This window comes from Camponotus vicinus, unplaced genomic scaffold (assembly GCF_025532165.1).
Source record: "Camponotus vicinus isolate PSW18456_S1 unplaced genomic scaffold, iyCamVici1.0 SCAF_1, whole genome shotgun sequence".
Lineage (NCBI taxonomy): Eukaryota > Metazoa > Arthropoda > Insecta > Hymenoptera > Formicidae > Camponotus > Camponotus vicinus.
The window spans coordinates 469,596-497,116 of NW_028141945.1; the positions used below are offsets into that span (position 1 = coordinate 469,596).

The window sequence follows — 27,521 nt, forward strand, 5'->3', positions numbered from 1 at the left end:
AGATATTATATTTGCATGACAAATTAACTTTCATGATTGAAAATTTATACTAAGACAACGGCTATTTTTACAAAGCAAATTATTTCATGGTATTTATTTATACATCTTAAATTGAAGTCGCGAAATGACGAATTATTTTGGATATTGCTTTACAACAACTCCATTGTTATGCATCATATTAGTCGCGTTAAATTATATTTTATTTTAATGTGTATATTGTACACACACACATATACACGTACATTATATAGAATTTAAATCAATTTCTGCTTATTTAATATCAATTTTTATTTTAAGATTCTTAATTTTAATCTCAATGAAGTCTCTGTATGATACTTCTTTCGATAACGACATGACCTCGTTTTCCGTGTATATGTAGCAAGTGTAAGAATTATTACCGATGGAATGATAATCTCGAGGAAAAATCGTATGTAATATCTCATATGAGAAAATAACAATCCCTTCTTTTTTTTCCTTACTTGTAAAGAGAATTAAAATAATAATAAACTTTATAAATAGTTCTATCACAATTGTGATATAACCGCGAGGTTAACAAGAAAGTTATGGAAACACTTTTTTTCGTTATACATGCATACGTTTGAATAACATAGTCGTACTAAATCAAGCAAACACCAAGTAACTACAACAAGATACCACGTCGTTGTGTTGACAATAATTATTATTTTAGGCCGCAATGTAATAGAAACGGAGTTTATGTGGCTTGTATGACGAATATGGGCAATAGATTAAATAAAGTGACGATGCATCAAAGATAATTGATTTACAAAGATTACATTTTTTTTGTGTCATTTTACTTGATCTCTGCCATTAATTTTTAAACAATATATACATACAACGCGCGTCTCTCAAAGATTTATTTACATCCCTTTTTACGTTTCACAATTGTGTATCTTAATGCTTCACATTTTGCATAATCTCTGGTATTAATCGAGATTTATTGCCGAGATGCCAAACGCATCTATTCTGCTGTCGCTTTGTTTCCACAATACACGAATTCAATAACGCGAATAATTCCTCGGAAAGTTCTTAAACTATGCGTGCATACAACGGTCATATTGCGCTATGTGTTCCGCGTGAGTATCGTCCGATTGTATATATGCACTGTTTTGCGGTAAGGGATGAATAGCGGAGCGAAATGGAGCAATTAACGCTTGAATATTGTTCCTGAATCTGAAAATAGCTAACGATCGATATAAGGGCGGAGAGGCGGAGAGAGAAAGAGAGAACGTTCGGTTCGCGAAGGGCGTGACGTTTGTGGTATTCGTGACACGATGTATGTAATTTACGTTTTCGTAACACATTACTAGCCGCAAGGAGTCCTTTCTCTCTCTCTCTCTCTCCTGCTCATGCTCCTTCTCTTGGCTTTAGACGCTTGTGAACTATTAGCTCGGATTAAAATAGGATTGTGTCGTGGACCATAAAATTACACGGTTTCCCTAATTTGTTGGACCGGATTTGTACGAAAATTCAGCTAACAGAAGATTATCCTCCTTTATGAGGTAAAATTGTCCGCAGTATTACATATTTTGAAAAAAGATTGCTTTTAATTATTCCAATGTTTTTTTGAAATGCTTAGTATGCAGCTTAAATTAATAAATTTTATTAACGGATTTTGAGTTTCTGCGCGCTAAAAATTCAGAATGCCAAATTGATCACTCGATTGAATGATCGGAAGCTGGATCATATCAGTTTCTTGCTTCCTTTTGATTGTGCATCGCAGTTTTCTGCCTTTTATTATCAATAGAAAATTCATGCAGAACTTCATTGCAGATGACATATATTTTCGAACGTATATCCCGGACATATGTCGATGTAGCAAAAATGTTTTGCTGATTGTTGTAGTTGTAAAATTATAAATATTAGCGAGAAAGAATGCCGGTGTGAAAATAACTTTCATTAGGATTTTTGCTATAAGGTAGAAAGGACCAATAGAACTCTAATAGGTTGCGAATGGAATTCTCTGTCCTCTCGATGCGGTACCTGTAAAGTATGTAAATTGCAAATCACTCTATACCACGCACACAACTGCAGATACCGTCCTTCAGAGTTTCTTTCACTCTTCTTGCTTCCGAGAAGGAACCAATATTCCGACTGCAATCGGACGAATAAGCGTATTCTGCTATTCGCATGGAATCAACTGTTCACTGGAGATAGGATCTCGTGCACTTAGATGGTCCTTCTCCCCTGGAGAGAAGAATCTTTATTCCGATCGTAATTTTTATCGGGCCCTCGCCGCAAGTTACATTGTTACATGTACAGCTCTTATCGAAAATACACTGTTTTAAGATTTCTCATTCTTTTTTTTTTCTTTTTTAGTCATTTTTGGACCTCTGAAGACACGGACGAGAAAAGGATAAAATGAAAAAATACGCGCGAATATAGATATTATGAGAATTAATATATTTACAGAGCAAAATTTAAATTTTTCTTATGCTTTTTTTATTTAACGATAAACCCAGCGCATAAAAATATTGATGTAATCCGATTAAATGAATGAATAATATTTTAAGAATAATGTTTTTCCTTTTTTTTGGACTACAAATATGTGGCTCGTGAAGATTCCAAGAATCTTTATATTTAGGAAAAATATCACAAACTTTGAGAGCGATCGAAAGTTATCCTGTGATAAATCTGAGTTAATTTCCTGAATCATTTCTTGCTCCAATCCATTTGCTCCTTCCTTTTGTGACTTTGATATTTTATGAGAAACTGAAATTTATATATTAGATTTTTACGTGATTATCATTGCTGAATCGTTATAGCACAGTCCTTTGTAAGACAGTTATGAGGTGCTTTAAATTCCATGCAATATTTATCAAGCTTTCACTAGATTGCCAACGAAATATTGCCGCGATTTCTTCATTTTTTCATCTTGCTGTAAAGATAGGAACGGCGAACGTTGCTCGTATATATAATTTGATATTTTCAACTAGATTCATCTCACAATCTTCTGCTACATGCTAGCTGGCTCGCGCAAAAATGCAGAAGATTTAATGAAAATTGCTCGTTATAGCTTGCGAGCCGCAGACTTAATAATCTGCCTCGCAGTAGTGAGAATAAAAGGGCTTCACCAAATAAGAGCACCTACCTCGGATGATCCATATCGCTGTTATTTAATTATTATAATAGAAAGAAATACATTTTTTTCTAAAACAGAGAGGAAATAATATGATGCAAAGTACTCTTCATATACATGCAAAATTCTGGTTGACATCTATGTTAATTCACGACTTTCGTAAGGTAAATAGAATACGTCTCTTGCTAGACGAGTTAACGAAAATAGATCGCTTTACATTTCCAACAGACGCGAAACCGCGAACGGAACGACATAACGAAATCGTATTCCTCTTATGTAGGCGGTGGCGGAACAAAGTCAAGCGCTCGAAAATGCAGTAACTTTCCTCCAAACGGCATGGGGCATGTGAAATATACAGCTATTCTTGCAACGACAACAGCACTCCGTACCGAGGTTATCGAGAAGTCAGCGGACCATTTGTTAAACTTTACCTACGCGCGCGGTACATTTACTTCGTCCTTCTCCCCTTTTTTCTTTTTCACTTGCGCCAACTTGACATTGCATTTAGTTTGCGGCCGCCTCGTTGCATTCATTTCCCATTTACAAGATAACAGTAACAAATTCATTAAATTATAAACGCTGTTTCCCTTATAGTATATTTACAAAAGACTGTGATTTTTTTCAATGGAATAAAATTATAGTTTACGATAGAACAAATTTTTTTTATGCGAATATTTTATATTATTATTTCAGTTTTAATGATTATTTATATTGATGAAAGTGACAATTTTTCTTATTCTTTTATCAATTTAACAAAGACATGAAAATTTACACAATATTCGTGGAACACAAAGAACATCGTTCATGATTTTCGTAATCTTTTAAGATAAGACAAGAGAAGGCAATTCTGTAAAGCTTAGCGAAAGCATTCTGTTTGATGCAAGTCTCCTGGGCATTTCGGATTACAAAGACGTGTGTGTTATAATAAAACGAGCGTTATAGCCAGACAAGAATACGCGTTAACAATAGATGCTACTTTGCTTGATGGAAAGTCCATCCGTCCATCTAGATAGCGTAAAATCCGATTCCGTCCATCGTCGCTTTTCTTCCAACGTCGTTCTCTTGTTCGCTTGAAAACGAGACTAATAGCCCGGAGAAAACGCTTTCCGATCTTAGAGATTCTTCTCGAGAGAAATCTTGCCACGAACGCGTTTGTTATGAATACGATGACGTTTCGCGAGCACTTCCAACTATCGAAGCCGCAAGCGATCGATCGATATGTCGCCGCTCGAAACCGCGACAAGTTGCCCAGGCACTTGCCAAACCCTCTCCCCCGCTTCCCGTTCGCATTCTTCGCTGTGGAATTGAAATTCTCGGGGTGTCAGAAACGGGGTACGATCAAGCGTCAAACGCCACAGAAATGCAGAAAAGTATCTAAAGATTTGCTCATAATACACGAGCGTTCCGCCTTTTATCTTTGAGAACGGATGCAGAAACGAGGAATGTCGCTGAAAAAGAAAAAATGCGCGTGTAAGAAAGAAAGTTATATATATTGCGTCGCAATGTGGGTTTATTTCTCTCTCTGTCGTACTAGATTTAAAATTTAGCGTTACTTAGTGAAACGTGAGAGAAAGGCTGGAAAGCACGCGAAGTGAGAATTGTTGCGCGAGAAAAGATAGTAAGAATACGCCTTCTTGCAATTTTCTCATGTTTAACGGAGAAGAAAAAAACATACGGTACGATACGAAAGCGAAGAAGAAAACGAAAAGAAGAGACGAAGAAAAAAAAAAGCAATGGGCCGTAAATCTCCCGACTAATCTTGAAGAATTAGATACATTCGAGATAGAAGCTAGATGGCAAAAAACTCAAAGTCAAAGTCTGATATATCGCTGTTTTTTTTTTTTCTTAATAATTCAATGGCCTTTTCTGTTTTTCCTACATTCGATCACGTAATTCAAGAATCTGACATCGTAACAAACGGCACTCTTCGCGGTTTGTCGCTTCTAATATATACAGTTGAAAGATAGCGCGCCAAACATTGTACGTACATTGAAACAAACTATGCACAGTCCGACGAATTACATGTCCTACTTCGATACAACTTGAATTTGCAGTGAGCGCCATTCTCGTTTCGTACTCTATTCCCGTCCGCTTGTTACGTCAATCTCACTTTTCGACCGCTACCTTCTCCATCACCCTTCCTTAGAGGACCGGTAACAATCCGGACGAAAATAGTATAATGGTGAATACACACCTCACCACTAGAACTGACTTTTCCGTTTTATTGTTCATGTGCACGTTTTCCTCTCCGCTGAACAGAGAGATATTCTCAAGTCATGCTATTACAATGACATGCGGATTTAAAGTTCCTTAAAGCGGAATAAACGTTTTGCTTAAAAGCCGTTTCCGTCTTCACCTTAAAATCCATTATTAAGGTCACGCTATTATCTTCACATTTTACGCATATTTAATATGCAAAAATTCGTCAAACGCACAGCATATCTTTTAATCCCCCTGAAGACATGTATCGCTGACATTATTCGGCAAAAGCGAAAGAAGCTATAGCAAATTACGAGCGTAATACAGTTTATTGTGATGAGTCCTAAAACATATATTATGCAGAAGAGAGATTTTATTTTATATAAATATTAAAAATTTTTTATATTTTTTTAAAATAAAAATTTTGTATATATTAGTTTTCCAAAGAATTAAATGTAACGCGCGTGTATTACATATAAACTGCGAATAATTTTTTGCGAAAATATTTTTCAAATCTTCTTTTCGTAAACACCTCATTTTTTCGAGAATTAACCGTTAAATTACTTTTATTCATGAAAAATTCTTGTATTTTTAAAATGATAGAACTGCACTCATACTCTATTTCGGTCAGATGATTACGCGCAGTGCCAGGAAAACGTGTAATTTCGTGATTTAACATATAAATTGGAATTAGTACAGAAAGCAGTGCATTGATATCTCTACCGGATGCGAGATGAATGGACCGATTGACAATTGGGCTCTCTATTGATCGAATAATTTAATATAATCTGCTTCATGAAACTACATGATTCTGCAATATTCTATCGCGGTACATTTAAATATACAATATATTCGAGAACTACGCTTTGAAGAATTATTTGAAGCGAAATTAGGTTGCTGCAGTGCTGGTGACACTTGAGACAGCGTTCGCTGATTTAATACCGGCAGGATTACGTCGAGAAGAATTTTAAGCGACCAGCTTGCAAAAATTAATATTTTATAGCGTTCTTGTACAAACATCTAACGCAGAATTCAAGAAGCTGAGAAAAATTTCATTAACTTGCGGAGAGTGTTATACAAGTGAGGACGCGAAAGAATTTAAGAAGAAATATGCTCGTCTTTCAAAAAAAGTTAAAGGAAAGATATCGTAAGATCGATATATCTCATTTGATTTTTAAGTTCTAAAGATATTTAGATTATTAATTTCTCAAAGAAATTCACAAAAGAGTAACTTTCAAATTCTAAGAACAACTCGATGCAAGTCAATTTTCTATATAATATATACAGGGTGTCAGGGCAATCTCTTCCCAAAAAAAAGCTCTTGTAACTTACCTCGAGAGCTTTTCAAAACACTATAATAAAGTATTTTTTCATCGAGTACTTTTCGAATTATGAAATAATTTCTTAATTTTACATAAATCATAAAATATCTAGTAAAATATTCATTTTTCAATTATCTTAATACTTTTATGTGTAAAATAGTGAGAGGAATCAATTGGTGTAAAGAAAACACATAATTGTTTCGAAAAAAATATGTAATTGTTAACTGCAAATTACATATTTTTTCTTCGAAACAATTGTGTTTTCAATATTTTACTAGATATTTTATGGTTTATGTAACATTAAGAGATTATTTCAAGCCTTATAACTCGAAGAGTACTCGATAAAAAAATACTTTATTATAGTGTTTTGAAAAGCTCTCGAGGTAAGCTACAAGAGTTTTTTATTTGGAAGAGATTGCCCTGACATCCTGTATAAAGGAATAAATAAACTATGAATAACTTTTGATGAGTAAATTGCTAAGAATCAGATCTAATAAAGTATAGCACATACAATTGTTGAGAAATAGGCGTATGTCAAATTGCTCTTCCTCTAACAAATGCCATATATTCTTTTTTCTCGTGTCCTCGACGATTTAGATTTTTATGGCATGGTTCCTTTCCCGACGTGGCAAATGCACACAGATCGGGGTCCGGTCGCGTTGTATATCCATACAACGTATGTTAATACGAAACGGGGGATGTGCAACGAGATGCGGCACGCTCTTAATACGATTAGCCCCGCGGTAATGGAGTACGCGAGAGCCGCTAGGTTGTTGGCGGAGTGGCGCCTGATCGTGTTATCAAGACACTGTCAATACTTCCCGAAGTAGTCGAAGTGCCGCGAAAGCTGCCGTGTCGCAAAGAGAAGACGTTTCTCTGACGCATCCCATCGGCATTAGGAATATACGTAAGTTATTACAGCATGCACGGCAGTATCCAATATAATATCCCGTGTTAGGATATTACACTTAAACTCGGCAATATAATAATATAATGATCCGTTAGTTTGGCGTTCTTGTTATGAGAGATTAAATCCGCATGCATGGCATAATTATATGTTAATTTATTACTAATTTGTTACTTTCCAGAATTTGTTGCTTCTATCAATTAATAGAAAATTTATATTAAAAATGGTGATGCTTACTTGACATTACGTTAGCATATGCACTTCTAAAAAAATACTTATAGCGAATAATAAATAAAAGAATATCAATCATCAGATAACATTACTATTTAATTGGTCAATAATTATCAGATATTATTGCTTTTTAATTATTTAAAGATTAATCAAAAAATAATACTACAAAAAAATACTACAAACTAATACTACAAACAGATTTCAAAGATATTACGTTTTTATAAAGGTGACAAATTATAATCGTATAATTGCTAAGTACGTAAAAAGTTTAATATTTAAAAAGGGAAGATTTAATATCAGTTAAAAAGTAGAACAGTATCAACAGTTTGATCAAATAATTTCTTGAATTAATTGGTACTGAAATATCCGAGTTTCGAATTTATTGTTCGATTAAAATAAGCTTAAAAATTGAGAATATTTAAAAGTAAATTATATCTCGAAATGAGTTGTCTCTCGAGATATATTAATATTGAATTTATTATTCATTTAACTTAAAAAAAAAACAGATCAAACGTGTGCTATAGCTTGTCTTTATAAGAAAATATATTTAACAACTAAATTATTATCTTTCTTAATTACTTTCTTTTAATTTTACTAAACGTTTACTGAATTAATTCCTAAGTAAATAATTAGTACAGAAATAAGCGAATAATTAATTTCACAAATATTATATAATAAACTAATGGAATTATAAATTACTCATCCCATAGTTCCGCCAATAGCTTTCCCGGATCTTCTTCTCTTGTTTAATCTTTAGCATTCGTCCTTTATATATCCACTCACAAAAATATGGTTAATTACGATTACACGCATATTAAGTATCAGAATACGATGATACTTTACATGGCATTCCTTTATATATAACTGTATTTTATAACATATATTATATACATATATTAAAATCATATAGGATTAATAATAATAATGTTAATTAATTAAATGTAGTGACGCTCAAATTATTAACTTTCATAATCGCGATTTTAAATATATTGTATTAATGACTGGGAAATTGGAAAATTACATGAGTAATTTTATTCTGGGTCGCGTAATAATGATCGAGCGCTGATATAATTCCGAAAGTTAATTAATTAATTATTTTGATTGATTAATTGTTAATTTTAATAGACGCAGAGAATGTGATTTTATTTTCAGAGATAACACGACGAAATACAGAACGTCTCAGCACATTTTTTGCTTACTCGAGTCTCGCCGCTTGAATGACAACAATAGCACGCTACTGTTGTCATTCACAGTGAGACTTGAACAAGCAAAAAACATCTCGCGCCGAGGTACTCCGTAATATTATTCGTGTAATATTTCTCGTAATGTGATCATTTTCTACAATTATTAAAATTACACAGTTTAACAAAACAACTTTAAAAAAATAACTTTTTTAATATGATAAAAAGGATGATCATTTCCTGCAATTTTATTAAGACTATTTTATTAATACATTTTATAGTTATAGTATATGATATTTTATCAATCAAAATTGAGCGATTAAAATTAAGTATTATTAGAACTATTAATCCTCAAAAATGTTTTTACGAAATTTAATAGATTAATGGCTTAGTTAATAATTTCGTCGTAAAAATGATATTCTCTTTTTTGTGTTTTTTTTTTTTCGTTGAATTATATTGTAAATCCATGCGATTAATTACGTTTTTTCTGCTTATAGTGTCTCAATTATATTTTATCTCTCATAGTATCTCATACATATAGTATTAGAATAAACTTAATGATTTGTAGGCGTATTAACAAAATATCGTGTATAAATTGCATTGACTCAAGCATCATTGCGATATGTAAAATCATGTAATTACAGTAGATACAATCATTATTTTGTGTATGTGTATGTGTAATAAATATTTATAATCTATTCCAAACAACATATGTTTCTTAGAGAAATTTTTACCATCATTTAAGTGTCTTTAAAATTTTGTTTGGCCTTTTTGTACTGAAATATAATATATAGATATAATCTATATTTTAATATATATTACAAAATAAAGTAAGTTAATATAATAAATGATACACATATTAATTAGACATTAATTATATATTCATATAATAATTATGTCATATATTTTAATTGGATCTTGTAGTGGAAGATATCAAATTAACGGAGAAATGATTCATAAAAATTAACGTGAGGAATACATATTAAGCGCGGTGGCTTTTGACTCTGTCTGCAATGACTATGTGAAGCCGTTTTAGATAAATTGGATCATTGACGGCTTGCCAATATGGGATTTTCAATTTTTCAATATCGTTCCCGACACTGTAATGCTAAAGGCCAACGTTGCGGACGCTAATGAGTTATAAAAGCACAAAGAGTTTTTCTCGAGACTTTCTTTCGGAAAAGTCGCGGAACACTGATAGACGTATTCCTTAGTTAAGGCTTGCATTCGAGACTTTTTTGGATAATTATTTACATGCCAATTTTCAGATAATAATTGAAAATCCTTGAGAGTAAAAACTAAAAATTGAATAGGAATAAACCGATATAACGATGTTAATCAATATTTGGAAATGAAACAGAGACAGTATTGAAATTAAATTTTTCCTCTGTAGCAGTTTCAATTAAATAATATCACTTACGCCGACAAAAGCAGACAAATAGAGTTTGCACAACAATATTTTTTCTACGTAAATTGAAAATATTTTAATATAACTACTAATCAGTTATTAATATATATTATAAAAATAGCGAAAGAGAGCACGACTTGTTATTTACTTCCATAAGAAATTGCTTTAAAAGCAAGAAAAAAAGAATAAAAAAGAGCTACGGAAAATTGACGTTAAAGTGATCGACACTCTGTTTTTATTTATAGCACACTTCTCGTTATATGTATAATTAACTCGTCGCACTGATTATCGAATCATGTCGATTCGATTGAAAATAATTTAATCTTATCTCGTTTGTTTGATTAACGCATAATTCTCGAGATACTAGTGAATATAATAATAGCCATAATTATTGTGTTAATGAATTCTGCATTACCGCTAAATCTGGTAAAATATTACGTTAAATAATTACACAACATGAATAGGATGCTTACACATACACACACATATACACATTGCGCTATCTTGGCATAAATAAAATAACGACGCAAAACAATCTCTCTTCTCTCGCGTATTTTAAAGTCTCATCGGGTCGATTACCGAGTTTCGCGATACTGATATCAAGATGCTTTAGGACTGTTCATTCAGGATCGATCGAATAACCTGACCCGCGACCGATGATTAACGAAAAGCAATAATCGCTCTCTAATTTACGATAGATTTGCGTATCGCACCGGCTAATCGAGGAATTCGAATCAGCCAAATTATGCGTCATATAACCGGGAGAAAGAACCGAGAATGATCCTGTGCGCGTAAATTCATTTTGAAATTCTCCTCGTGTATCCGATCGTAGGGAAATTCTCGTGGGAAATTCGATTTGGGGAGGATTGCGTTTCTATGTAACGAGAATCTTCTTCCATTTAACCGGCCTGCCACTAATGATGATGTTTGGTAAACATAATTTCTATCGCACAATAATATGCGAAAGCACATGCAGGGCATATTATGTTCGGCTACTATCTCTAAAAGTGAATCAGTGTATTATCACTGTAATCAGTGCTGTACTTATAACTGTTTGTAATCAGTGAGTATTTACTGTTTTTCAGTGATAATACACTGATTCACTCTAGTGAAAATAGTATATATACTACTTTCACTAAACTGAATTAGTGTATTATCACTGAAAAACAGTAAATACTCACTGATTACAAACAGTTATAAGTACAGCATTGATTACAGTGATAATACACTGATTCACTTTTAGAGAGTAGAGTTAGAGAGAGTTCTTATGACACAGCATTTACTCAAACCAACCAGGTTCGAAATAGAATTTGGCACGAAACGATTATGCGGTAAGCTCCGTGATACGACGGGTAATAACATACCAATATATTTCATTAAAATCTTTTTCCTAATAATACAAAATTTTTTAAATAAATTTTCAATTATTATCATTAAATGTAAAATTAATAGAAGACGATCTTCATCAAAAAAATCGAATTCTTCTTATTACATTTTATGCTCTATTTTAAAAATGTTCTATTTTATATTGATTTCGATCTGCTTGTAATTTACCAGAAAAACATTGATTTTCTCTCGAGCGGCTATAAAAATCCGTTTATTTGCGACGATGCATATTCATATCTGCCTACACGCGTTCCAACAAACGGAAATGACATTTAAATGAGAAGTTACTATGACCCGCCATGGCTCGTAGCTTATGAGTAAATAAGCGAGAACGCGAGAAAGCTATATGTATGCGAAACTGTAAACTCATGGCATCCACCGGAAAATGGCAGCTTCGCAATATGAGTAGCGGAACGATTTTGCCGCCGATGACGTAAAGCTTCGATCATCATCGTATAGTGTGCATCTCGCAAAAACATCTCCCAGTGGAGCTGTAGTCCGCGTATAGTTGTTCGTCCTTCATGATGGAGCTCTCCTCCCTTTAGAAACTGCGGTCTCTAACGCGCATAGTTACACGGCTATTGTAACGCTGTAACTCTCCATTGTATTTCTCCTGTGCTTGCGCGTTTCAAAAGCCCGCCTTGTCCAGATTGTAAATTCTTCGATGCAAGTTTACATCGGCACGTATCTGCATGATGATAACAGCTTCTGAAATTGTGAAATGATACGACAACGAACACGTGGTTACTTCTTGTCACTCACATTAAAATATTTAATAAAATAGATACGTGTATAAGAAAAATATTTAATTTTGAAAAATGTTTGATATTTAATATTTGTTCTTGAAAGTAAGAAATTTTTATATTTGCGGACAATATAATATATTATATGTGTACAGTCATAATAATTAAAAAATAAAATATAACATACGAATAAAGCATGAAAATATGAATTTTATACATATATATATATATATATATACATACATATATATAAAAGCTATAATCTTATAAAAGTTTCTATTTTCAAAGAATCTTTTCAAAATTTATAAAATTATTCTTTTAATCTACCTATCGAATAAAATTCAATGCTTTTAATAATTTTAATGCTTTTAAAATTTTTTGAAATATTCATTATTTTGGGCGCTACTATAATTTAGATCTATCATTTATATGTTATAGATCAATGGAATTTCGATACCATCAACTCCGCTGTTATGCATCCGCATTTGATAAGTGATTACATTTATTTTATAATAAAAACGCCAATTACATATTAATATTTTATTTTTTTTAATTTGTTGCATACAAGTTTAAGTATTTTGTTATGTATTTGACGTATATTTTTATCTTTTAGAAATATTATTTTATTAAATTAAAATTTTCGCGTAAAAACTGAATACAAAACTGATACTTTTTTTTATATTAGACCAGGGTAAAGATAGCCAATGTTTTGCGCGAGGTAGAAATTCGATAGATTTTAGGCGCACGGATCTTTTCTTTTTGCACGGACCCACGAAATAGGATATTTTGCTAGCAATATATATGAAAAGTGATAGCATATTGCACGGGTTCCATGATATCATTCGACTGAAAATGTAGTTCTGTATTTCTTCCACGTCGTATGGAAGTATTACATCGCTCGGGAACCAACAGCACCGGAAGGAACAATTCAATATCGATCGCGCTCGCAGCCTGCTCCATTAACGGCTCGCACCTACTTTAATCGTGATATAGAAACAATTGTATTTATCGAAAAATCTATTTATCTTGTTGCTAAATTTTATATAGAATAATAACACTGGATAATAATATTACGGATCACGTGGGCGTCTACAACGCGGGATAGCGAAATAAATACGTGTGACTTTAATTCGTATAATTCTGCCTTCAGGCGGTGTAGAATCATACCGATATTCCGTCGTGATATACGATGATAAGTAAGGTGAGAGCCGAAAAAATATGTGCCGTAGGGGATGAAAACTTCGTAAATGCGCGAGGAGAATCTTAAATACTTCATCGCTAATAATAATATCTTTACGATAGATAAGACACGACAATCTCTCCTCTGGAATATCTAGAGACGAGATCGTTTCATCGCGAACTTTAGCGCGAAGTTTCCAAATAGGAATCTATCTTGCGCGGTTATGGGTTCTCGATAGCAATATGTACTTCATATTTATGGTCACGTCAGTGATATTACACGTTGGTGACTCATAATGGAATGGCTAAAGTTCATGCTCTTTACGCGAAATTGTATGATTTATCTCGCAATTGTGACATTTCTTGCTTAATATTGCGTAATAGATTTAAGGCGGATTTGTGTAAACACATAAACATGAATCTCAAGATTAATACATGGAATTAAATAGTAAACGTTTTACCGTATAATTGATATGCGAGTAAAGATATTTTATTGATATATCTTCTTCTTTTTTTCTCTCGTTATGATTCTTTCGTAGTCATACAAATTGCTTTAATAAAAACAGATATACTAAATTATATTAAAGTTAAATTTTATTAATTAAAGTTAAATTATATTAATTAAACAATTAACAAAAGTTGCCGAAATAAAATATTGGCATTAATGCGAAAGTATTATTAATGAATCTTATAGTCTCTTATATCTTTTTTAATTTTTTTCTTTCACTAAAATTGAGATAACTTTGGTCACGGATATGGTTATTTGAAAATATATGATATTTTATAATCGGAGGGACAAAAAATATTTTCCAAATATTATCTGTGTTAACAATATTTCCCTTGCGTTTCCCTCAATCTATTTTAGAGATGTTTCGCGAACATAAATAATGAAAAAGGGCATGTAAATATATGTAATGCGAAAATTACACAGCCCTCTACCAATAAATCAACTATTTACGTTACAAAAGATCGTACTCCGATCTTAAAAAGAGATCATTCGAGTTTCTGTCTTCAAAGTAAGATTTATTCGATCCCGATCGCGAGCAAAGGAGTATTTGGCAAAGTGAAAGAGGGAGATTCGGGAGAAACATAAAACGTAAGAATCATCCGATTTTATGAGTCGACTACTTCGCACATTCTTACCAAATCGATATTAGTTAGAAATTCACGGCCGATCAATATTCGCTCTAAAACACATTTCATGTATTATAATTTTTATGTTATTGTAATTTAAAGTCCACTGAATTAAAAATAAATTAAAATCATATTTTTTCTTCTTATAATCAACAAATCAATGTTAGTAACGAGATCGCATTTAGGGCGATCTTATTAATATTGATTTATTGATTATAAGAAAAAATTTAATTTGATGAGTTATATAGTAAATTTTAATGTCATTAAATTTTTATAAATATATAAATATAATTTTAATAAACATAGTAAATCATTTAAGGACCACACATATTAATTTGTATTAATTAATGACACGTATCAAGATTAAAGATTCATTAAGAATATTTCCTCTTTTTTCGTTTTTTATTGTAATAAAACGCGATGCTGCGAAGCGTGGCTATTACATGAAATTTTAGCACGAAAATTAATGAGCAAAAAGTTGAATTTGATGAACTAAAAGTCGGTCGTCTCTCAAGAACAAAATCGTTCAATGGTTAGAAAACGACAAAAAAAGAAAAAAAACGATCTGTCGTTGAAGAAGTTAAATCGATCGATCTTTAACTTCTATCCGGGATCGACGTGAAGAAAAATGTGCATTATTTCTTATCGCATATCCAAGCAAGTTTTCACATTCGTTAAAAAACCATTGGATATTCATTTCCCTGATTATACTTATATTAAAATTGAATACATCTTATGGCGAAATTTTAACAATCATATTTCAATGAAGACTTATACGAGGACTTATCTCCTATAAGATCTTATAGTTATTCTTTAGGAGTTGTGATAAGGAAATATTTTTTATCAGTTATTATTTTTCTAATCCTTAAAACTGTCGAAATCACGTGAAAAATTGACGGAATCAACGATAACTAAAATCGCGGCAAGTACCAAGCGAGTGAAATTGTGCTTACAATCGCGATGCTCGAAAGTTCATTGAACGAGCAGTTTTCTTTCACGTGTAAAAAGAAAGTTTCGTAACTATGTCAAAGTAAAACAGCAACAGTTTCTAACCAGGTTTTTCGCTGCGGTTGAAACATGTATCAATGAGTCTTGAAATCTCTCGACACAGACAATGAAATTGATGTGAGTTTTAAAATGAACTCTACAAAAAGAAATTGAAAAGTATCTTTTACTGGCACTTATTTTTATGCGAAAAGCAATTTTCACTTATCATATGCAATCATCGTCACATTACGCTAAATCTCCGATTTCCGAAGGGGAGAGCGTCTCGCTAAGTCATTAATATCTCTAATATCTCTAATACGTAAACGCAACATTAATAATTGGACAGCGTCGGTCAAACGTGCATTAACGAAATTGATAATCTCTAATTAGACAGAGTCGTCTCCTCCGGGCAAAAGCTAACAACCATGAAATACATACTTGCTGTCTACAAAATGGATCGCTCTTCATGACTGTCTGTTGAACTCTGCGCGCAGTTTGACGTATAAACGCGAATCCCGAATACACGTGGGGAATATACGCGCGCGAATTGCGTTGTCAACGCAAAAATACCGGTTCCGGTGACGTCACACTGAAAGCATTAACGATTTGATATTATTAAAGCACCGTGGCCGCTAATCCATCAGTCAGATCAAAGCACTTGGTCCACGTCACTTGGAAAATGGTTTTAGCTTGTCGCCGGACCGATCCAGAGAGATACGTACATATATGTATGTCGGCGTATTTCAACTTATGGTGCGCGAGAGCAGGTCAATGTTATATTTTTTTTTCGCCGTTATATTACGAAAGAGCTATTGTCTGTCCCGGTAAAAACACGTTGAAAACCGCATCATCAAAATGCATGAGAATACCTGGAAATAAAAATTCGTTTACTCTCCTTTTGTTTAAAATAAAGTTTGTTAGGGATAAGCGCATGCCTCTGTGTGATCGTTTAACCTTTCACGGAATACATTTTAAACTTTAACCATAACACTTTCGAAACTTGCGGCATCGCATCGCATCGGTCTGTTTCATGCCTGTCGACTAAATCGATTCAGCTTTTCGCACGAACGAATTCGATACATGCATCTTTCTCCCTTGAAAATGACTTTTTTTTTAAGATTACGGAAGCTCGTATATATGTATGTGTTCGCGGAGGTGAAGGGCAATGTATCTGCATATGCTTGTACAATATCTCGTTTCCATTATCAGTTTCGCATATTGGTATCGTGATTGCTTCTCTATAACAAGCTTGCGCAGGACATTAGCATCTCACAGGTATGGACAGGCATGGACAACCTCCGTTACGGTTATGGTCACATCTGTCCTGATGAGATTCATCATTCTCCTAATGCCTTGTGGAATGATTTATGAAATGATGAAATGATTTATGGAATAATTTGAATGATTATAAAGAAAAGAAATAGAAACGATAGAATTTTATAGAATAATAGAATTTGATTTAAATTTTATTTAAATTATTTTCTTTTATTTAAAAATAGAATAATAGAATTTTATTTTAAAAAGACTTTATCAATTTCGTCATCTCGAAAATCACATTTCTTTCGATATACTAGAGAGTAGATTGTTTCGTACAAACGTATGCAACATAAAATCATTGCGTTACAGTCGCTCATGTTGCAAATAATTAATCGCCCGCATTGCGTCTGTATATACCTGTATATATGCGTGTGTGTATTTATAATTAATAATAAGTTTCAATCTCTGTCAATTATAAGCTCTTTTAATGTAAAATCGATTCGATATGCCGTTATCGCGACAAATAAATAATCTCGGTAGAATCTCGTATCGCCGGATCTATTTTGCATTTATGTAAACTCGCTTCGCAGCGAAATTCATTACAATCTTTTATTAGAAATGACAGATTCTTTTTCATGGATTAAGTTGACACGATGTTATAATTGCGATTATAAATACAACGGCCACGTGATGCAGAATTCAATTCGCAATTAGCTGGCTTATCGTAGTTTTGAATTTGTGAAATATCGACACTTGGACATTCAATAGAATATACGCACACATACATGCATTTTTTATTATGTGCATGATATAATATATATTAAATACCTATACTTATTAATTTTATAAAAATAGTTCGACAATTATTGAAAAATGAATTTTATCGAAATTACGCGTCCTGATATTATCTAACAGGACCGGCGACTCTACATGACAATCAAGCCATTTTATTCATAAAAGTTACGTCAAGTTTAGTCATTAATATCACATGCATATACAAAGAAATAAAAATGTTACACGGTAATGCTCCATATTTATATTTATGAATTTTTCCACTTTTTATTTTGAATTTCGACGATCTACGTAAATATTGTACATGTAAATTGGAAATTTCGAATTGCGTTCGTTTTGACATTACAAATACTAGAAGTGTTTGACCAATTTACTTCACCAAGTAAATTTTTATTACGATGGCCAGTTTCCAGCAATTTTGTAACGTCAAGACAAAACGCAGTGTTGATCGATCAAGCGTAACAGATGTGACATTTATATATGTATACGCGGGATGTTTCACGGATCGCGGAAGATCAAATCTACACGGATAGGATGAAATATGAGCGAGTGCTAAACTTGACTTTTGATAAGATTTGCTGCAAACGCCGCGAGATTCAATTTATATAAGCTGTTGCGTATGAGAAATAAATTTGCTCGTGCACACAGATCATCGAAAAGCCGAGGCGCACAGAATACCCTTTTGCCCGTACTTTTGAATAGCAATCGCTGTACCGTCGCGGTCGAAAAGGTAACTGACGGAAATAGGAATTTGATACACGAAACCCCCACACTCTTACAATCTATGTGAGTGCCTTGAAACGAGAATCACTAATGCCATTTTATAATTTGGCGTCGAAACATACGTAAATGTGCACGTACACGTGTGCAGCATTTCATTTCATTTCATCCGCTTACGAATCGTAGTAATACTAGATGTTAGCCTGCCCTCATTTCAAGCAATGATGGAATAACGTAGCACAGGATGTGTTTGTTGTGATGTTATGACTTTTATTCCACGTAATTACATACGTTATTTAGAGCATCTTCTTTGCGTAACGCGATAACAATCTTACTGTATCTCAATCGTTGCGGTTACATAACAACATTAATAACACTTAATCCAACCGTATGCAACCAATATCTCAAGAACAATTCTAAATTCGATTAATAACGTTTCAATAATGTTACATAACTTCCGAGTATACGTTACATATTCCCTGTCTCTGCGGAATCTCAACGAATCTGCTTTTATGTATGTGTGCATTGCACGCCTCCTCTCTTCCTCCGATATTGATTTTCCGACATTTATTTTCTCGCCCCTATATGTCCATTAATCCTTCATTTTATACGATAACCATTGCGCGCTCCATTGACATGTAATATATTTTAACAAAGCAATGATGACGCGACGCTGCAACTTGTCTTTTGTTGATTTAATAAGGCATCGGAGATCGAAGGGAGGCATTAACTTTGTGTAGCGCAAATTATCGAACTACCGGCACGATTAAACTGTTCCTGGCACATAATCGGCAATTTTAACCGGAAGTTAAATTACAACCAAGTTGGTTAGTTATAGTTAAGTTAGATATTAAACGTTACTTTACCTTTACGCATATATATATATATATATATATATATATATATATATATATATATATATATATATATATATGAAGGATTGGGCAAGGCATTGAAGTTTCCAAGATTTATCGAATGTCTTGTAAAGTTAACGCTTGCCAAATCGTGCTGTAATATTGAATTACAAGCTATTCACACAAGTTTTAAAGGCTTGCGTGAATTCTTCCGACGGGTGAGTTTTTGACCGCGTCAATTTTTGATATCTCAGCGAAATTCCATGAATTTTTCTTACGCCACGTCGATAGAGGAATCCGAAGTTGTTCTGAATGAAAGTAATGCACATCTGGATACTATGCTAACCATATTTTTAAAATGCAGATGATTAAAAATAATTTTTCAATAATTGTATATGATGATGATGCACAAATACATAAGACATTTATTTCCAGCAACAATAATTCAAATTATTATTTAATAATAATAATTTTAAAAGTATTATTAAAAATTTTTATCTTTTAAGAAATAATATTTAAAATTTCCGAATTTTCTTTATTCTTCTTTGCATATTATTTCAAATATTTTATTTTCCATTTTTTTTGTATCATTCCAAATATTATTTTATATGTTACATACTAGACAAATAATAAGGAAAATAAAGCAAAACTTGAATATATATCTCAAAAAATATATGTAATCATTTATTTAAAAATAATTAATATGACTTAACGCATAAAGTAAAATAAATAGTAATTTATAAGAGAAAAGTAAATATAAACATATAAGATATTTAAATATTTTGTTACAGAAATAATGAAAGAAATGATTACTTTGTCTTTTTTAACGAGAAATTCATATTTGATATATTTGTATTTTTTATTTTTAAATTAATTAAATATTTTAAATAAAATTTTAATTATTTTGATTATTGTATATTAATCCTAGTAAGAAAAATAGATTATTTTTATCAGATAATAATATAACTAATTAAAAATAAAATCGTGAAAATATTTTATATTAAAAAAAATATATATATATATAAATTTAAATATATTAAAAATAAATAAAAATGTATTGACAAAATAATAAAATTTAAATAATATTTAAAGAATTTTAAAAAATATTTAAATACTTAATTAGAAATATACATATGTATTTAAATATTTTATACAATGATTATATGAAATCTTTAATGAGAAATAGATATTTGAAATAATCGTTTTCGATTCGTAAAATTGATTTAATATATTTCACATAAAATTTTAATTATAACACAAATTATTATTTTATATCAAACATTTATAATTTAGTAGTAGAACATGCAAAATAGTTTATGTATATAAATATTTTTTTTTTCAAGTACTATGTTTGTCGACTTTTGGTGGCACAAAAACTACTGCAACTCATATATCCATCGTAGACAAACAAGTTGAGAACATTAAATGTCGTTTGCTGGGGAGGGGAGAAGACTGAAATTAATTATATAAATAACTTATCGAAACCTTACATCAATAATTATCTAACAAATTAAATTCTATACGTTGATATATTGAATAAATAAATACTCGAGAGAATTGACGCGTTCAAAACATAATGATTTACATCGTGCGTCATAGACTATTGATATTGCAGCCAACACACATGCAGGGATGTGAAAAATAAGATTACATTATGAAAAGAAAATAATCGAATAACATAGAAGAGAAAATATAGTATAAAAAATTAATCGGGTAAATTGTAAAATTTGATATTGTATTAAAATGATATTGTATTAAAATACTGTGATCGTTTTATCATAACGCTTTACATATACGATAGAATTTTTCGATGAAAATCGCTCATCTGTCAATCGTGATGGTTGTTAATTCTCCGCTGCGCCTATTTATTCCGATTGAATAATTACATTTATATATGAGTAATTGAAGAGCTACAGCCATAAATCATGCCAATTTGCTATACACAAATTAGACAGGTACAGTCATGATGTGAACATTATGTTAATTACAACATTGCAATGTTAAAATTATACATATATAAATTTAGAATGTGATTGATTAGACAAAATACAATACTGCAAACAAAATAATGAATTAGTAAGGACGCAGTATAAATTTTAAATAAAGTTTACATATAATTAACATACATACTAATTATATTTTTATATTGGTATGTATTAATATTCATTAAATTAACTTTTTAAGCACAACTCTTCAATTTACACGAATATTAATAGAAATATTAATGAGAAAACAGAGCGTAATCTGTTTATCAATTTAACTTAGCAAACTGGTTTAAATGTTTCAGCGTGGACGAATTGTCTTTTCATTTCGCGTTCCGCGTTAGTTTGTTCTTTCTTCTCAAAGTTTTCATCGTTTTAGTATAATATCCTCGTCGTAAGCTATACCAGAAAGCACTAGGTCGGATAATTCATTGTTGATTTGTCGAATGTAGAGAAAGACCATTGAAACTTTCGCGTTTATAAAACGAGTATCGCTCTATAGATATAAGCAAAATATATTTATGCTTACATCAACATTGATACAGGTGCGAAAATTTCTTTCCATAAAATAAGCGAGTATTTACCCGTACAATCTGTTGAGTTAAGCGCTTTGTAATTATATTTGCAAATCATTAAACTATCTGAGTGACAGTCACGAGTCTCCAGAGATTCACGTCTTTGCTCTGGTTTTTTCTCCTACATTTTCTCTCTTTCTCATTTACATTCTCCTACATATACACATGTAGGAAAGAGCATATATTTATTTGTGGAAAACTCGCAGTTGAACGATATTCACGTGTAAAAACAAACCCCGGGAGCACGAAACGCTTGCGTCATTTTTTTTTCGCTTCAAAATCACCGGCGACGGCGTCGATTTGATTGCTCTCGCGAACGAGGACTCAACGTATGTATCGTACACTACACGAATATCTGGCGACGATATATATATATATATATATATATATATATATGTATATATATGTATGTATTGTCCAGATGGATAAAAGCGAAAGAGAGTCACTGAGCAAAATCGTTCGGCAATCGCGGCTTGGAAATACCGCAGCATATTTATAAAGCTTTCGAGTTTCTGGTAGTACTTATTGAACATTCTCGAGAGGGAGGGTAGGGAAGGGAAGAAGGATCGAAGGGCGCAGGGATATGTTAAAATTTCTATCGGACTAAACAACACGACCCACGGCATCCCTTTGCAATTTTCAACTTTAGCGTATGTCCCTCTATGCACCTTTACATATTTAAGAGTCACATCGGGCGAGTGCAAAGTAGGGCTCATTTTACTCACCAAAGTTTCGATGCGATAGTTCTGCCTTGTTCGACGAAAATTGATTTTCTAACGAAATGTGTAATCAGGATCGAGATTATTTTTTTTTTGCCCTCAAAGAACTCGCCAAGTGATGCCGTTTTAAATGGTAATTCAAATCCGGACCGAGAAGGCGCGACGTTATACACTTGGACGTTTTGTTCTCTCGGGTAACGAGTTGTAAACAACTATGTTTACTTATGATGAAAAATATTGTATATCGAAACAAGAGAGAGGAAAATGTGATAAAAATGAAAGAAATATGATAAAAATAAGTAATATACTCATGAATATTTTTGCAACTACGTGACTTGTGTATAATTTTCTCTCTCACTTATTCATTTATTTATTCTCTTTCTTTCTCTCTGGAATATGCATGCGATGCGAATTAAGGACGTCGCGTTGGGTAAATCGATTACTTCTCAGGAAGAAGGATCATTAAGCATGCCGCACGTAGCACGTCCATTTTCAATATTCGCCCTGCTTCGACCGCCAGTCTCATTTATTATATTCGGGAGATGAATGATCGTCGTTTTTCTAATATACGACTCCTGATTGAATTCCATAAGGGACGCGATTTCTTTCATCGCTAGTAAAAAGCGTGACTTGTGTGTACACCACTTATGTCCTATGGGAGGAAACGTTCATCTTCAACGTCCACCGCGTGGAAGAAACGTTCTCCTGCGAGAGAACATTTATCATATTGCTTTGGAATTTCCGAGATTGAACCGGGTTACGAACGATAGGAATGTAACAGCTGAAAATTATATTCGAGTTTACGTGCACGAAAAAAATGCGAAGAAATGACATTGCGTCGAATTAGTACGCGCGCGTGCATATAAAGGCAATAAAGTTTCTTCGCATCAAAAGAACAGAGCTGGCAACCGGGAACAATTTATCGCATTCACGGCACACATTCCTCCTCGAAATTCTAACATTACACCACGTCGTGGTGCACTTAGTGCTCTCCTGACAGTTTTGAAATATTCGTTTGACTTTACGTCAGCAACTCTGTAAACTATGTATTTAAAAGCAATATACATATATATATATATATATATATATATATATATATATATACATGCTTTTACTTGATGGAGTTGCGATAAATTCAATCATGTACATTAATCACGCGTGAGATTCGCAGATTGATCATACTAATATTTTATAATCATCTCTCATTTAGTTATTTTCATTTTTACACGTGACAGAATTTTAGAAAATTACGAGAGGATTTACAAGAGAAAAATCAGCGAAAAAGCTCGTCGTCGCAATTTTAAGCCTAGCGTTTGCAAAATCCCGGGTATTCATACGATGAACGAGCAAAATTAGCGTAAATGATCGTAGCGAGCGGACCAGACAAGATGCTCTTAACTGATATCATTGCGAGACTGCTGGTCGAAATTTCGAGGTAACCATCGGCCTTTATTCGTTCTTTGCTTTTACAGAAGATACGGTATGGCTCCCGTCGCCCTCGTAGAAAGCCTAGAATCCAATTACACCGGCTGCAGATGATTCCTTTAATAAGCACCTTTGTCGTAATTGCCGCATCCTTATCCCATCCTCTCCTTCTCTCTCCCTTTCTACATATCTTAAATTCTTATCTTTGTATCTTGTAATATGAAAAAGTTCTATTTATCCCCTTTGCACGTGTAATAATTCCTTTAATCCACAAATTACAAATAATTTGTTAGAAATTAAAAATATGTTATACATGATTGCGATTCTTCGATTATAAGTGAAATTGATTTGTCAAGACGCTACAGCTATTGTATGTAAATGTGGAAAGGCATTTTTACTGCCGTTTGCCAGACTTTTCAATACAGAAAAAAAATAACGAGATCTTTATTTCTTCGGGAAACAATTGAATTATGAATTTTATTAACGATTGCTTTTTGTTTGCAAACTCGGAGAATAGTACATTCATGCACATGAGAGACGCATAAAACCCGAGCGTATTAATACGGTCGCATGTAGCGGATATGTAAATCTCTCGCCATTCCATTTAGAATCGACGCGGCGAGTTGCGATAAACAAATTCGAATTCACATTGGTCGTACGTGCGATAATAAATAAAAGCAGGACCTCGTCGCGCTATCCGTCTCGCATCGCCCGTGGATCAGATCGCATGTTCACGCATTGTAGCACTCGCAGAAAACGAATTATGACGTAATCCGACGACAGTGTCGGAAATACTGGGCTTTGTTACCGCGAAACATTGCTTTTACAGTTTTGCGAGTGTCGAAATGCCATTTCTGGATCGCTACTGCACGATTTATCGAGGAGAGAGGGGGAGAGGATTGTATTTGACAGGATTGGCTTTGGGATTGATTTGCATAGGCTAAGTCAACTAAAGCGCAAATCACATCGGTTCTGTTGTGAGGCAATGTATGGTGAATACATTGCGCTGATTCTGAAAGCACTTGTGCATAAGGTTGTTTCGGTGTAACATTACTCTCGAAGAGAACTAATTATGGGTGATGTAGGATATTCAGGTGTATTTCAAATGAAGAATATTAAAAATTATCACATATTTAAAGTTTTATTATATATTTGTATATATACTGTTGACCACATTAAAATTATAGCAATATATATAATATACTTGAAAACATTCTATATTTGTTTTATGTGGAGATAATACAAACATAAGAGATATTTATTTAAAATGCTATAATTGCTACTATTAATTAAAATCATAATTTTGTTAGAAATTTTTATTTAATAATAATATGTAAATTTCAAATTTCAAATAGTAGTAGTAGGAAAATAGTTAGAAAAATGATAAAATACAAATGTAACTTTAAAAATACACATTTGTATTTTTATTTCAAAATTATTTACATATATATAATGTTAATTTGCATAAAAGTTATTATGATTTAACAGAACATAAACCAAAATGGATGTTAGAGATATTAGATAAGAGGAAAAAATAAATGAATTAATTATACAAATTCGGGGAAGCAATTATTATACTTAAAGTCTTCAATATGAAATATATTGTTAGATATTTATTTTTAATTTATAAAAATTAAATATCTCACAAATCAGAATTTTAATTGACATAAATTATTGTATATATTTTATATTATTTCATATTTCTCTTAATCTAACAGGAGAATTATAGCTTCTTTTTCTTAAATATATATTTTCATTTATATTCTTTCAAATATTATTTTGCTTATCCTACATAGAAGTTGCAAATTTGTAATATGTTATTTTAGAAAGGCGATATGATAGGATAGCGATATATAAGATCATGTTAACTATGTCATCTTATTAGCATCGTTTAATTTCGGTTTATTATAGCCTAGTGCGATTATTCTTCGTTGATTACCCAAGATAAATCTTAATTAAGTTACTACACGAAACCTGTTACATAATAAATCATTGGAGTTAATCGTTGGAGTATCCTCATTTAACGTATTGCGCGAGATATTTTAGGATTAATTACACGTCAGTGATCAAAATAACCACAACAACCAAAATAATAATTAAACCATAATTTATGAGAAATCATTTTGAGAATTATTTTTCTGATTTCGACATCTATTGATGTACACTGTCAATTTTCAAGCGACATTAACGTCAACAATGTGCACTTTCGTTTAAAAATATATTTCTAATGGATGATATATTTTTAAACAAAAGTGCACATTGTTCTTCTTGAGCACGTCAGTACAATGAGATTTCCAGAAATCTCCAGAGAAATAGAGACTATTGTACGTTATATTTCCGGTGAAACTATTGCACGATTTATTGTTTGTATATCCGAAAAAATATCAGAGAACAAATTAAAAATAGAAACGTGAAAACCATTTGTGACGAACAAAATGACTTTTCTTCGTTATATAACAATTACATTTACGATACTTTTAGGCGTTTTCATGATAATAAATTCAATTTTCTCGAAGAAAATCCCAACTTGACGAAGATATTCTCCTCTACCTTTTTGAATGTGCAGCCTATGTATTATGAGCCGTTGAGAAAAAAAGCGAAGAGAATAAGCGTTCTCTTTATTAAACGATCATCCGTTTAACGACGCACTTGGCGAGAGAATATCATCTTGGTTATATAGCCAAGCTCTGGTCATAGACGGAAAGATGACCATTCGCGAATTATTTCGAAGACTGCAACTGACATCTTGTCCGGTAGTTGCGTTGGGTCGATTGTCAAATATAAGTTCCATGAACAAGAAATATCGGCATCGACGATATTTCAAACCGCTGCTGCTGAGAAAGAGAAAAGAAGAACTTGCACATGACAACTAAATTATGATCGATCGAGGATTTCGGAGGAGAAGCCACCTCGCGTGACGAGGCGTGTGGTTCTTTAATATATCGGCTCTTATAATCTCTCCAAGAATCATATATTCAAACAACGATATATTTTATGATTGATATATTTATGATACAAAATTGGCTCAAAAAGTTTATACTGAGCAGCCTCAAAGTGTTGCAAAATACACAGAATCATCATACACGCGATGCCGGAATGCCTTACCCTTAGGAATGAAAATTTGATCATCTGGTATAACAAGAGACAGGACACGTGCGATCAGAGAAATTTACATGCATGTTTAAACATCACTTGGAACCGTACTGTCCCGTTTGGGATATTCAATTAAAACATCGGTGCGAATCTATGAATCGAAAAGAGAATTGCGATCTGATTGTTTTCATGCGGGGAGAAGAAGAAGGGGGAGAAATGTATTTAAATATATTTTTTATCGTTCCAAAAAAGTTAATCGTCAGAAAGAAAGAGGAAAAGAGAGAGAGAGAGAGAGAATTAGTCGCATATTCACAGTATTTTCGCAGCCAA

General features: G+C 32.5%; 2 protein-coding genes across 3 annotated transcripts in view; one reads left to right on the top strand and one right to left on the bottom strand.

Annotated features, from left to right (window-relative positions):
* Nucleotides 1–27,521, bottom strand: part of LOC145968771 (tachykinin-like peptides receptor 99D) — an 88,368-nt gene that overhangs the window by 42,497 nt on the left and 18,350 nt on the right. Inside the window, exon 2 of one of the 2 annotated variants that reach the window (XM_083094558.1) lies at nt 12,111–12,439. The exons of the other annotated variant lie outside the window; for it this stretch is intronic. The gene's annotated coding sequence lies outside the window, so the exon portion shown is untranslated. The remainder of the gene's footprint in view (nt 1–12,110; nt 12,440–27,521) is intronic. 2 annotated transcript variants of the gene reach the window in all.
* Nucleotides 1–27,521, top strand: part of LOC145968797 (uncharacterized) — a 74,338-nt gene that overhangs the window by 33,605 nt on the left and 13,212 nt on the right. The gene's annotated exons all lie outside the window — the stretch shown is intronic.